General features: G+C 39.6%; 1 long non-coding RNA gene across 2 annotated transcripts in view; it reads right to left on the bottom strand.

Annotated features, from left to right (window-relative positions):
• Positions 1-13,753, bottom strand: part of LOC133243444 (uncharacterized) — a 111,967-nt gene that overhangs the window by 57,204 nt on the left and 41,010 nt on the right. The window lies entirely within an intron of this gene.

Here is a 13,753-nt window from a genome sequence, read left to right as displayed (position 1 = left end):
AGGAAATTCCCAGCTAAAAAGAGTTCTCCCAGGGAAAGAAGAGTGGCGTGAACGAGCAGCTTTCCGAGCCCTTCAGTGCACTGCACAAAGTTTCCACTTCAGTTTCAACCATCCCAGAGACTGACAAAGCAGAGATGCACAAAGACGGCAAGGAACAAGAACTAAAAGCAAGGACTACCGGTCGTAGTCACAGTGGGAGCAATTGTGGCTCCCAGTGACCTGCTCTGTAGACAAACCCAGGAGCTTTTGCCACCGAAAAAAAACTAAGGGTCAGCACAGCTGCAACAGATCCCCTGCTGATTACACTCACTTTGCCCCATGGCTTTTTGCATTCCCTGATGCCCCCTGCCTGAGTCCCGCCCCTCCCTCCTCCTTCCTCCTGCTCCCTGCATCTTCCAGAGTCCAGGAACTCTGCAACTGTACTAGAGAAAGACACCAGTCTTGACCCTTGGGGCTGACCCACACTACTATGCACTTACTCGAGGCTAGACCCTCCGCTGTACACCACCTGCCTCCACGTCTGATACCCTTCCCTGGCCTCCATTTCTGTGCTACACACCTAGAGGGAGACTCACAGCCATGGGAGAGCATGCCAACAGCCAGGGTCCCTGCTGCAGCTTGAGGACTGGGATCAGGCCCTATCTTTTACCACGGACGTGCAACACTGTGTTACCTGTAGCTAGTCCCTCCACCCGTGCACCTGCATGCCTTTGGCACAAACCCCATCAGCAGCCTCCACTGCTGTACACCTTTAGCAAGACCCAGAAGCCATAGTAGTGCACACCAACAACCAGGACCCCTGCAGCTTCCAGTGCTGCCTGCCCTGGTACTCATTATTACCTTTGTGTTTGAAACTGACCCTTCGCACTCACAGGCACCTACAGCTGGCACCTTCAGCCAAGCATGTGCATACCACCAGCTCTAGCTATTTCCACTGCCTGTCCTGGTCCCTAGTTGCTGAACCTGGAGGCACTGATAAGGACTCCAGCAGCCCTTAAAGGCTCTATGGATCCCTTGAAGGGCTTTCCAAGTGAAAGTGAAAGTCACTCAGTTGTGTCCAACTCTGTGAGCTCATGGACTGTAGCCTGCCAGGCTCCTCTGTCCATGGAAATCTACAGGCAAGAATACTGGAGTGGGTTGCCATTACCTTCTTCATGGAATCTTCCTAACCCAGGGATTGAACCCCGGTCTCCCGCATTGCTGGCAGATTCTTTACCATCTGAGCCACTAGGGAAGCCCAAGAATACTGGAAGTGGGTAGCCTATCCCTTCTCCAGGGGATCTTCCTGACCCAGGAATCAAACCAGGGTCTCCTGCATTGCAGGCAGATTCTTTACCAGCTGAGCTATCAGGGAAGTTGTTGATGCAGTGGACTCTAAAAGTCTGAGCTGATGAGCCCTCACATTCCCCCAGACCCAATGCTACCTCATGCCCCTGTACTTGGGCCCAGTATCGCTAGACCTGGGATCACAGCATGCTCCAGCATGCCCTACCTTCAGGTGACAGTCTTCCTGCTGTGAAATCAGTCTAGAAAGTCTGGAGAAAATGACTGCTTCTTTAAATGTTCAGACACCTCCACCAAGCTATGGGGATCACAGAGAATCAGGGAAACATGACTACCAAGGGAACATAGTAAACTTCCAGTAACTGATCTCAAACAATGGAGATCCAGGAATTTCCTGACAAAATATTCAAAATAACTTTGCTAAAGATGCTCAGAGACCTGCAAGAGAACACAGATAAACCCAAATTACCTCAATCTGTTGGAAACTAAAGAGACCAAATGTGATAGTTAATTATATGTGTCAGCTTGGCTGGACTATGGTGCTCAGATATTTGGTCAAACATTATTCTCGATGTTCCTGTGAAAGTATTTTTTGGATGAACTTAATGTTTAAACCAGTGGACTTTGAGTAAAGCAGATTACTCTCCATAATTGGGCATCATCCAGTCAGTTGAGACCTTAATAGAACAAAGACTGACTTCTCCCTAGCAAGGAGGAATTCTGCAAGCAGACTGCATTTGGCCTCCAACTATGACTCTTCCCTGAGCCTCCAGCCTGCCAGCCTACCTTGTTAGTTGCTGAATTATTAGTTTCCAACAGACTTGAGTTAGTTTGGGTTTATCTGTGTTCTCTCATAGCTCTCTGAGCATCTTTAGAGTGTATTGAATTCACAGCCTCCCAGGGTGTCTACTGTTAAAGTGAGGACATTGATTGGGAAAGAATTCCTGAAAATTGGAATGAGGGTATATAGGATGTCTTGACAAGGCTGGAGACACTGGACCCCTAAATTTAAATGAGCTTTCTTTACCAAAGGAAGTAGCCTTTCCATCTCCAGCTAAGGAGATTAACTTTGCATTGTCTAAGGAACTGTAATGGCCTTTACTGAAGTACTTGCCTCACAAGACACTGCTGAGTCTTTTCAGTAGTCTCTTCCCAAACCCTTCTTTATTTCTTGACCTATAATTAGACTCAAGTTACAGGCAGCTCCTAACGATAAGGTCTTCAAAAAAATAAAGGGTGTATATGACAAACCCACAACTAGCATCATACTAAACGGTGAAAACTTGAAAGCTTTTCTTCTATGGTCGGAAACAAGAATGCCCACTCTTACCACTTATAGTCAACATAGTACTGAAAGCCTTGGCCAGAGCAATTACACAAGAAAAAAAGGCTTCCAAATCAGAAAGAAAGAAGTTAAATTTGTAGATGACATAATCTTATAGAGAGAAAACACTAAAAACCCATTAGAACTAATAAATGAATTCAGTAATTCAGTTTCTGGATACAAAGTCAACATATAAAGATCATTCATGTTTCTATACACTGCTGCTGCTGCTGCTAAGTCACTTCAGTCATGTCCAACTCTGTGCGACCCCAGAGATGGCAGCCTACTAGGCTCTTCTGTCCCTGGGATTCTCCAGGCAAGAACACTGGAGTGGGTTGCCATTTCCTTCTTCAATGCATGAGAATGAAAAGTGAAAGTGAAGTCGATCAGTTGTGTCCGACTCTTCGTGATCCCATGGACTGCAGCCCACCAGGCTCCTCCATCCATGGGATTTTCCAAGCAGAGTACTGGAGTGGGGTGCCATTGCCTTCTCCGTTCTATACACTAACAATGATCTATTTGAAAAAGAAATTAAGAAAACAACTTCATTTACAATTTCACTGAAAATAGTAAAATACTTGGGAATAAATTGAATGAGGTGAAAGATCTCTATACTGAAAACTAAAACTTTGATGAAAGAAATTGAGGAAGGCACAAAGAAATGGAAATATATCCCATGTTTATGAATTAGAAAGTTGATATTGTTAAAATAGCTACACTACCCAAAGTAATCTACAGATTCAATGCAATCTCTGTGAAAGTTCCAATGCTATTTTCCACAGAAATAGAAAAAAAATAAAAGTCCTAAAATTCATATGGAACCACAAAAGACCTTCAATAGCCAAAGCAATCATGAGAAAGAACAAAATTGGAGGCATCACACTTTTGATTTTGGATTATATTACAAAGCAATAGTAGCCAAAACAGTATGTGTGGTACTTGTACAAAAATAGACACAGAGACCAATGGCATAGACTAGCAAACCCAGAAATAAACCAACACATATATGGTCAACTAATCTTTGACAAAGGTGCCAAAACATACAATGTGGAAAAGACAGCCTCTTCAATAAATGGTATTGAAACACACCCAAAACGGAATATTCAGTTCGGTTCAGTTGCTCAGTCGTGTCCGACTCTTTGTGACCCCATAAATCACAGCACGCCAGGCCTCACTGGAAAAACTGGATATTCACTATGAAAGAATGAAATTGAATCCTTATATTATACTATATGCAAAATCTATTTGAAATGTATTGAAGACTTAAACATAAGACTTGAAACTATAAGACTCCTACAGAAAACATAGACAAAGAGCCTTTTGACACTGGTCTTGGCAATTATTTTTGGGACATAACACCAAAAGCACAAGCAACAAAAGCAAAAATAAACAAGTAAGACTATATCAAACTAAAAAGCTTTTGCACAGCAAAATAGACAATCAACAGAGTGAAAAGGCAACTTATGTAAAAGGGAGAAAATATTTGCAAACCATATATCTACTAAGGGATTAGCATCCAAAATATATGAGGAACTCATACAACTCAAGAACAAAAAATGAAAAAAACAAACTGATTTTAAAATAGGCAAAGGAACCAGAAGACATTTTTCCAAAGTAGATACACAAATGACCAACGAATATACGAAAGGGTGCTCAGCATCACCAATCATCAGGGAAGTACAAATCAAAATCACAATGAAATATTACCTTACACCTATCACAATGACCATTATCAAACAGGCAAGAGATAAGTGTTGACATGGATGTGGAGAAAAGGGAACATTTATATACTGTAAGAATGTAAACTGGCACAGCCATTGCATGAAACAGTACAGAAGTTTCTCAAAAAATCAATAATAGAACTATCGTATCATCCAGCAGTTCCACTTCTTGGTGTATATCCAAAAGAATGGAAATTAGGATCTCACGAGACATCTGCACTCCTGTGTTCACTGTAACATAATTCACAATAGCCAAGATATGAAACAACCTGTATCCATCAATGGATGAATGGATGAAAACTATATGGCATGTATATACATACACACAAACACACCCAAAATGAAATATTCAGTTCAGTTCAGTCACTCGCTCGTGTCCAACTCTTTGCGACCCATGAATCGCAGCATGCCAGGCCTCCCTGTCCATCACCAACTCCCGGAGTTTACTCAGACTCACGTCCATCGAGTCAGTGATGCCATCCAGCCATCTCATCCTCTGTCGTCCCCTTCTCCTCCTGCCCCCAATCCCTCCCAGCATCAGAGTCTTTTCCAATGAGTCAACCCTTTGCATGAGGTAGCCAAAGTACTGGAGTTTCAGTTTCAGCATCATTCCTTCCAAAGAAATCCCAGGGCTGATCTCCTTCACAATGGACTGGTTGGATCTCCTTGCAGTCCAAGGGACTCTCAAGAGTCTTCTCCAACACCACAGTTCAAAAGCATCAATTCTTCAACACTCAGCCTTCTTCACAGTCCAACTCTCACATCCATACATGACCACTGGAAAAACCATACCTTTGACTAGACAGACCTTTGTTGGCAGAGTAATGTCTCTGCTCTTCAATATGCTATCTAGGTTGGTCATAACTTTGCTTCCAAGGAGTAAGCGTCTTTTAATTTCGTGGCTGCAGTCACCATCTGCAGTGATTTTGGAGCCAATAAATAAATAAATAAATAAATAAATAAAGTCTGACACTTTCCACTGTTTCCCCATCTATTTCCCATGAAGTGATGGGACCAGATGCCATGATCTTTGTTTTCTGAATGTTGAGCTTTAAGCCAACTTTTTCACTCTCCTCTTTCACTTTCATCAAGAGGCTTTTTAGTTCCTCTTCACTTTCTGCCATAAGGGTGGTATCATCTGCATATCTGAGGTTATTGATATTTCTCCCAGCAATCTTGATTGCAGCTTGTGCTTCTTCCAGCCCAGCTTTTCTCATGATGTACTCTGCATATAAGTTAAATAAGCAGGGTGACAATATACAGCCTTGACGTACTCCTTTTCCTATTTGGAACCAGTCTGTTGTTCCATGTCCAGTTCTAACTGTTGCTTCCTGACCTGCATATTATCTAACTATAAAAAAGAAAGAGACCTCAAAACTTTTGTGACAGCGTAAATGAACTTTGTGGGCATTATGTTACATGAAATGTCAGAGACAGACAAGTACTGTAAGATCTCACATGTGAAATCTAAAAAAACCTAACTCATAGAACCAGAGTATAGAATGGTGTTTGCCAACAACTGAGGGGAGGTGGGGTGGGGAAATGGAGATATTGGTCAAAGGGTAAAAACTCCAAGTTATAAAAGTCATAAATTCTGGGGATCTAATGTATATTATGGTAACTATAGTTAACAATACTGTATCGTATACTTAAAATCTGTGGAGAATAAATCTTAAACATTCTTTCTGTAACAACAGCAGCAACAGAATAGTAATCATGTGAGGTGAAGAATGTGTTAACTATCCTTATTGTGGTAAACATTTTGCAATATATAAGTGTATGAAATCTTCATATGGTGCACCTGAAACTTGCACAGTGTTATATGTCAATTGTATCTCCATAAAGCTGGAAAATGTATATCTGTGTTCAAATTTTCACTTTTTATAAGGATACCAATCATGTTGGGTTAGGGACTCATCCTAGTTTAATGTGACCTCATTTTACCTAATTATATCTTCAGCAACACTATTTCCAAAAAAGATCATACTCTGAGGTATTAGGGGTTAGGATTTCAACACATGGGTTTTGGGGAACACAATCCAATTCTTAATCATATGTATCAAATGTACATATAAGCATTGTTTATGGATATGTAGGTAGGTAGTGAATGTCTGGAACATCACAAAAATGTTATATGCCAATTCTAGGATAGTAACTATCTCTAGAGAGTAAGGGAGATAGGAGGAAAGGTTTAGTGATGAAACTTGAACAGTATCCTTAACTTCATCTTAACAAAAAGTTCCATAAAAAATAATAAAAATTAAAAAAATTCTATAGTCAGTATGGCAAAATAACTTTTAAATCTAAGTTCTGAGTGTTGGGTATATAGATGTATGTTGTATGGTTTTCTGAACTCTTCTGAGTATTTGATAGCTTGTGTCTATGTAAGTTATTATTCCTTTATTCATTCCCTACAAAGATGCTACAATGGAACTGACTCATTAAGTCTAACAACACAGACAGCCTTTCCTCCAACAATTAGAGTATGTCACTGTTCTTTTTTTTTTATGATCAAAAGAGGTAGTTATATATACTACCTGTTATATATATCTTTAAAGGTATGATCATATTCAGTGGGCTAATGCTTCCATCATGAAAGGTAAGCAGTATCTGAGACAGGCAGAGAGAAGAAAATTTCTAACCTTGCCTACCATGCCTACTTCATGGCTTATTCTTTTTGACTGGAATGGGGGTAAAAAATTGCAAAATTTTCCAAATATTTCTTCCTCCCTCCTGTCCTTTATCTGTCCCTCTCTGTTTTACTCCTGGCTTGTGGGTTTCAGTTCATTTAAATCCCATTTGTGAATTTGTTTTCTACCCAATACTAACTGCATATATTTGCAGAAATTAAGAAGAGATGTGAATCAAAGGACCTCAAAGTCTAACCCTGCTTCACCAAAAGCAAACTGCTTGTTTCTAGGTAAATATCTCAATGTTTATTTTTTTCATTCAGAAAATCAAAGATTTGGATTAGACAGTCTCAGATCTAAATGCATTTAGGAGAACAAAGGTGATTGATGGAGCAGGACACACACATTTCATGTAACTTGTGAAAATGTAAAAATTTCAAAATATGGGTGTGTTTTCAATTATGTAATCAATTAGGTAGTTGATGTGGTTAACTTTTTCTCAGAGGAATACAATCACCTGTCTGTTCTGGCAATGTGTCCACACAATCTATGGTAATCTGATTCAATTATGTAGCTCCCAACATGACATGATCCACATATTGAGACTCTTAAAAGTCACTCTTGACAGTGATAAAACTCACCTCCTAGGAAGGAAAAATAATTTTTTTTATAATCCTGTACCTCTCATCCACAAGCCTTGACTGTGTTTTTTCTCTGAGTTGAACTTGATGCAATGTTGGCCTCTTAACCAAACTCTACAAGAAAGCCAATCATACTAAATATTTCCTAGGTTTTATGCTGGTAAAGAATCCGCCTGCAATGCAGGAGACCTGGGTTCAATCCCTGGCTTGGGAAGATCCCCTGGAGAAAGGAACAGGTACCCACTCCAGTATTCTGGCCTGGAGAATTCCATGGACTGTATAATCCATGGGGTGGCAAAGAGTCAGACACTGAGCAACTTTCACTTTCTCTTTCACTTTCATGAAAGATTTTGTGGGGCCTCAGGGAGAAATCAGTTTGGACAATATACAATATCTCATGTGAATACTTTCAAACTGAACCACCCCCCCTCTAAGTCTCTTTGAGGTTCCAGCCATTGGCTCTTTCTCCTTTCCCAAACTTTGCTCTAAGCAGTGCTTGGTTAACTCCTTTTCCTTGGAGGACTCTGGTCCTTGGAGACTCTCTCCTCCTTCTCCATATTCTCATCCAACTATCTTCTCAACAAAGCTGGTCTGTACCTTCAAAGAAATTCTTCTAGACATTAACATCAACTTTTCTACCTCTAGGCATTTGCAAGCAAAGTTTCCTTGCCTGTTGAAGACTGTATTTAATGTAGAAGCAGACTTTTTGACTCTATGATTCTAATTATGTACAAAACCTTTGACTCATGTCTGCAGGAATTATGCCCCAATACAGCACATTCAGCAGACCTTCCAGTTTATTTCCCAGGCACAAAAGTTGTTAGCTGACACCAAAGTTTCCTTGGATCCAGCCTCTAATTCCATCAGAACCTGATCTATTCAGAAGGCCAGCTTATCTACTCCATCCAAACTGGACTGGGAAAAAATCTGCTTAATCAGAAGGAAAAATATATTAAGTGGTTAACACTGTGCAAGTATAATTTTCTCAGATGATTAGATACTTTTTATTTTGAAATGAATAAATAAAAGGGAAAGAGGGGCAGAATAATAATGGTACAGGTTTTACCTTTAAAAATTTTGAATAAAATTAGCATAATTTCCCTTTTATTAAGCTACAGTAGATAGAAAGCACATTATAGACACTGTAGGTGGAGATGTGGGTGGACACATAAGAGGGGTAATGAGGGAGCATTGAAAATACAGCTGAAATAATGAGCATGTCATATGAAGAACAGCAGCAAGGATCAGGTTGGAGGAGGGAAGGATGCCTGCTTTGATTACAGACAAAGGGGATGGAGAATAGAAAATAAGAGGGAACCATTCAGCTGAGCTGAGAAACTGGGGCAGCCTGGACCAGTGGAGCTGGATATAGATGGGAAAAGAACAGGGGACACTTCACCATTGACTTGGGTTTAAAAATGATAACCTTGTGCTTAAAGGGAAGGAAATTATCCCTGATAGAAACAGAAATTACACAACTCAGCTACATATTTTGCTTCCATCCAATTTGGAGTGACCCTGTTAGAATATAGGGCATTGGGTTTGATGGCCATTCTGTCCAGCCCACTCAAAGTATGAACAATACAACCCTCAGCACACACCCTTACTGATCCATTCATTTTGCAAATGAGGAAATAATGGCCCAATGTAGTTATGCAAAAGAAGTGATTTTTTTCATCTTAGAGCTTTGAGAAGCAGACAACAAAATCTCCATGCATGATTTCTACAGAAAGGGCTCTGCTGCTGGACGTATACAGCAGAAACTGAATCCAGATATTATTAGCCAGATTGAGGTAATTGATCTAGATTCTGGGTGGATATTTACAAACTAGTAGATGAATATGAATTTGGGATTTCTTCATCTGATCTGTTGGAGAAGGAAATGGAAACCCAATCCAGTGTTCTTGCTTTGAGAATCCCAGCGATGGGGGAGCCTGGTGGGCTGTCATCTCCGGGGTCACACAGAGTCGGACACGACTGAAGCGACTTAGCAACAGCAGCAGCAGCATCTGATCTGTGCCAGGCATAGTATTTAGATGGTACCATTGTTTCAGCTACTAATCTGGAAAGCCCAGGAGCTTTCTGTATAATATTTTTCTTTCTCAAAACCTATGCAGTTAGGTGGCAAAGTCTCACATCCAAAATGGATGCTGGGATGTCATACTTTCAGCCAGCTCTCTCTGCATCTCCCAGGCAGTGGGCCTACTCTCTAACCTTTCTCCTTTCTCAGAATCTCCCTTCCACTCTCCTCTCAGACTTCTTTACATCTCATCCACACCTCCTTTATTCCTTCCCATATTCCCTACTCTTTTCTTTTCAGTGTGATTGCCCTTGATGGCTATTGAGAGGAACTTTGATTTCTCAGCAAATATGAAGCCCAAATTTTCATTAATTTTAAAAAGCTGAATCTCCTTTACTCAAGGAAAAGAATCATTCTTCTCCAAAAACAATTAATTGTTTGGCATCCCACTAGAGATTTTTCTTCTAGGGAAGAGGGACCTTCTATACATGTTAGAATTAACAGTCCTAAAGCAGCCAAATAAATACATAATTATCCATTTTTAATTTTATCACTTATGCTTTTGCTATTGTATCTAAGAATCCACTGTGCAAATCCATAGTCATAAATAGTAATTCTTATATTTTCTTCCAAGATTTTTATGGTTTTAACTCTCATATTGAGGTCTTTCATTCATTTCCAGCTAACTTTTGTATGGTGTGTAAGACCAAGGGTCCAGCTTAATTCTTCTTCATGTGGATATCCAGTTATCCCAGTATCATCTGTTAAAGAGATAATTATGTTTCCTTTGAATGATCTTGAAACCCTTGCTGAAAATCAATTGGCCATAAATGTATGGCTTTTTTCCTGAACTCTCAATTCTACTCCATTAGTCTATACATATCACTCTGTTTTGATTACTATAGCTTTGTGTTAAGGTTTGAAATTGGGAATTGTGAGTCTTCCCAGTTTTTCTTTTTTTAGATTATTTTGGCTCTTTGGGGCTCCTTACAATGTCATGTGAACTTGGAAACTGGCCTTTTGATTTATAAAAAAATAAATCATTAGAATTTTGGTAGAGATTGTATAAAAAAAACAGATTTTAAGATAAAGCATAAAAAAAAATAAGATAAAGCATGAGTTTGATTTTGAGCACAGTGAGTTTGGGGTACTTGTGGGAAATTCAAGATACTTATCTATAAGGAATCAGATATATGTTTTAGAGCTTCAGAGAGAGGCATGAATAGAGATGTATATTTGCGATATGAGTATGTATGAAGATGATAGCTGAAGCCATGGCTATTGATGAGATCTTTTGGAAAGAATATATAGTAGGAGAAGAGAGGAAAATCTTTGGATTCACTAATATTAAGAAAGTGTAAAGGAAGAAGAGTCTGTGAAAATAATTTTATTGAAGAGGATAGTAGAGAAAGTAAGTGAACAAGAAAAAAGTGTTATCATAGAAACCAAGGGAGGAGACAGATTTAATACAAGCAGTGTCTCAAGTTGCAGAGAACTTATGACATAAGTCTGAAAAGCGGTAAATTGACTTGACAGTCATGAGGCCAGGTGACCTCAGCCAGGTCAGTCTGTGTGGACCGTGGAGGCTGAAATCTGGCTAGTGTGGGTTAATGCATATACAGGAAGAGAGAAAGAGGGGGCTGTGTTAGTTTGGAATATTGTTTTTTTAGTATTTTTACTGTGAAAAGAAGGAGAAAGATAGGGCTAGTGATGATAAGAGGATGATATAATATTAATGGAAGATTTTGAGGCCACAGTAAAGTACCTTGAAGAGGGAGATGTTGAAAATAGAGAAAAAAAGGAAGTAGTGATTGGGATGAGATCTTGCATCTGTAGGAGATGAGGGGGATATGGAAGAAGTTGCCTTGAACAGGAGGAAGAACAGCTTCCACAGCCTACTCTTCTTTAAAAGGAATGATCAAACCAGAAGATAAGTGCAAATAAAAATGACTCATAGGTATGGGGGGGATTATGAAAATTCAATATCTGATAGCCTTGATATTATAGGTGAAATAGGAGGTAAGTTCATCTGTGCTAAAGAGATGAGGTACTCGAGGTTAGTGGGGCATCCATTCAGAGAAATTGGAACAGAAGCTAGTAAGAGACAAAGTAACAATAAGGGGTGCTGAGGGTCTAGGAGATGTTGGATACCCTAAATATGTGGTGGTCTTAATTCATTCAAGGCTGTGATATTTAGCACCAACATTCAGCAGCCTAGATGTGGGAGCAGCAAAGAAAGATCGCAAGATTGATCTAAAGTTGAAGACTATAAGACGAATGTGGTAGAAAGACAATGGGCTTGGTTTTGAGTGCAAGAGTACAGTGCTTGAGTGCAGTGGAGTCAAGACTGGATGCGTAAGAAAGTGAAGCCTAGCAGGGTTAAAGGACTAGAAATAAAATGACTTTGAGGTCTCTGTGAGTAGGGTTAAAGAACTGAAGTAAGGGAAAGAAAAGACAAGGAGGACAGAAAGATAAGATCCAGAATGGTACATTAGAATATAAGAGTTCAGAGGTAAAGCTGGATTGGGTATGGACATCAGAATTGCATCACTGAAGTAGTGACGGGTAAAGACTGCTGGTGTTTAGGATGTTTTAAAAAAACAACGATGAGGCTGGGAGGCTGGAGGGTGTCACATGGATATAGAAACTATCCAGCATGAAGATGGGACATAACCAGGAGAAAACAGCAAGCTGGTGTCCAGGCCCTTAATGAATAAAGGGAAATAGGTGAAAGTTTCAAAAAGCGTTAGAAAGGAAGTATATACAGCTGATACAAACCTTAACAAAGGAAGGTTTCTTGCCTCAGGATGGAAGAGTAATTATCTGCCACTTGTATTTGGATGCTAGGAGATAGAATCAAGTCACAGCCTGTGATATATGAATATAGAAGAATCAGCCTTCTTCATGGAATAAGTTTAAGAAGAGGTGTTGTGCTCTGAGGATAACCAGGAGATACTGCTCTGTGAAGTGGTTGAGAAAATAAAGTAGGTTATTTATAATAGAATAAGAGTCTCTGAGGAAATGGTTAGAGGGAAATAAACAGTGTAAGAAACATCCAAATGCAATGAGAATAATGAATGATAATAATAATGTATCGTCAGGTACAATGCCAAGGGCTTTATGTTTTTATTTTATTTAATAATTGTACTAATTCTGCAATGTAAGTAAATATCTCTCTTTTTCATATGAATAAATTTGAGATTGAGGGCACTTAGAAACTACATTTGATCTTAGCCAAAAGGCTGAGAAGTGATGAAGGCACTTAGAAACTATTCTGGGGAACACATGTATACCTGTGGCGGATTCATTTTGATATTTGGCAAAACTAATACAATTATGTAAAGTTTAAAAATAAAATAAAATTAAAAAAAAATAAAAAGTGACTGAGCTGGTTTTCCAAGATTTGACTTCAAATCTTGGTCTCTCAACCACTAAACAGGATTTGAATGAGAGGATATAAGAGAAGAAGGTTCTAGAAGAGTTCTCATCTTGGGAAGGGGCTTCCAATGGTAGAATAGGAGATCTCATGGGTCCAACTAACTGAAAATGTAGGCATGTGTTTATAGGGTCTTTCAGATGGTGGAGGTCTCCAGTCACGGTCAGCTGTCTGCAGAGTTTCATTTTATTTGATTTTTTAAAATATTTTTTGGCCTCACTGCACCATTTTGGGGATCTTAGTTCCCCAGCCAGGGATGGAACCCAGGCCCCCATCATTGGAAACTCAGAGTCCTAACAACTGGACAGCCTGTTTTCAGAGTTTAAGATGGAGTTTGGGCAGCGGGTATTCTATGCCTTCAAAGAAAGAATGAGAGAGTGTGGTAGTAGAGTGATCAGGCTTAGGGGGACATCCATTCCTTTGGTTGGAGGAGCAGATTCATGGCTTTTTATGTATGGTCTTAATTCTTATAATGTTTCATGGACTCCTGGGGAGAAATATGAAGACAGGCTTTTGTTGGGAAAAACTTTTTATTGGGAAGGAGACTTCAGAATTGCTTATCTAATAATCAATAAGATGTTGGAAATTTCCTTCTGATCCAAGTGTTTCTACAAAGCCAAGACTTCAGTGTAAACAGAGATAATTAATCATGTATCGGCTATCTGAGCTGCAGGAGTATAGCAATAACAGGATGCAG

The sequence above is a fragment of the Bos javanicus genome, chromosome X, assembly GCF_032452875.1.
Source record: "Bos javanicus breed banteng chromosome X, ARS-OSU_banteng_1.0, whole genome shotgun sequence".
Lineage (NCBI taxonomy): Eukaryota > Metazoa > Chordata > Mammalia > Artiodactyla > Bovidae > Bos > Bos javanicus.
Note: the sequence above shows the minus strand (reverse complement) of the source record. Positions and strands in the feature narration are given on the sequence as shown.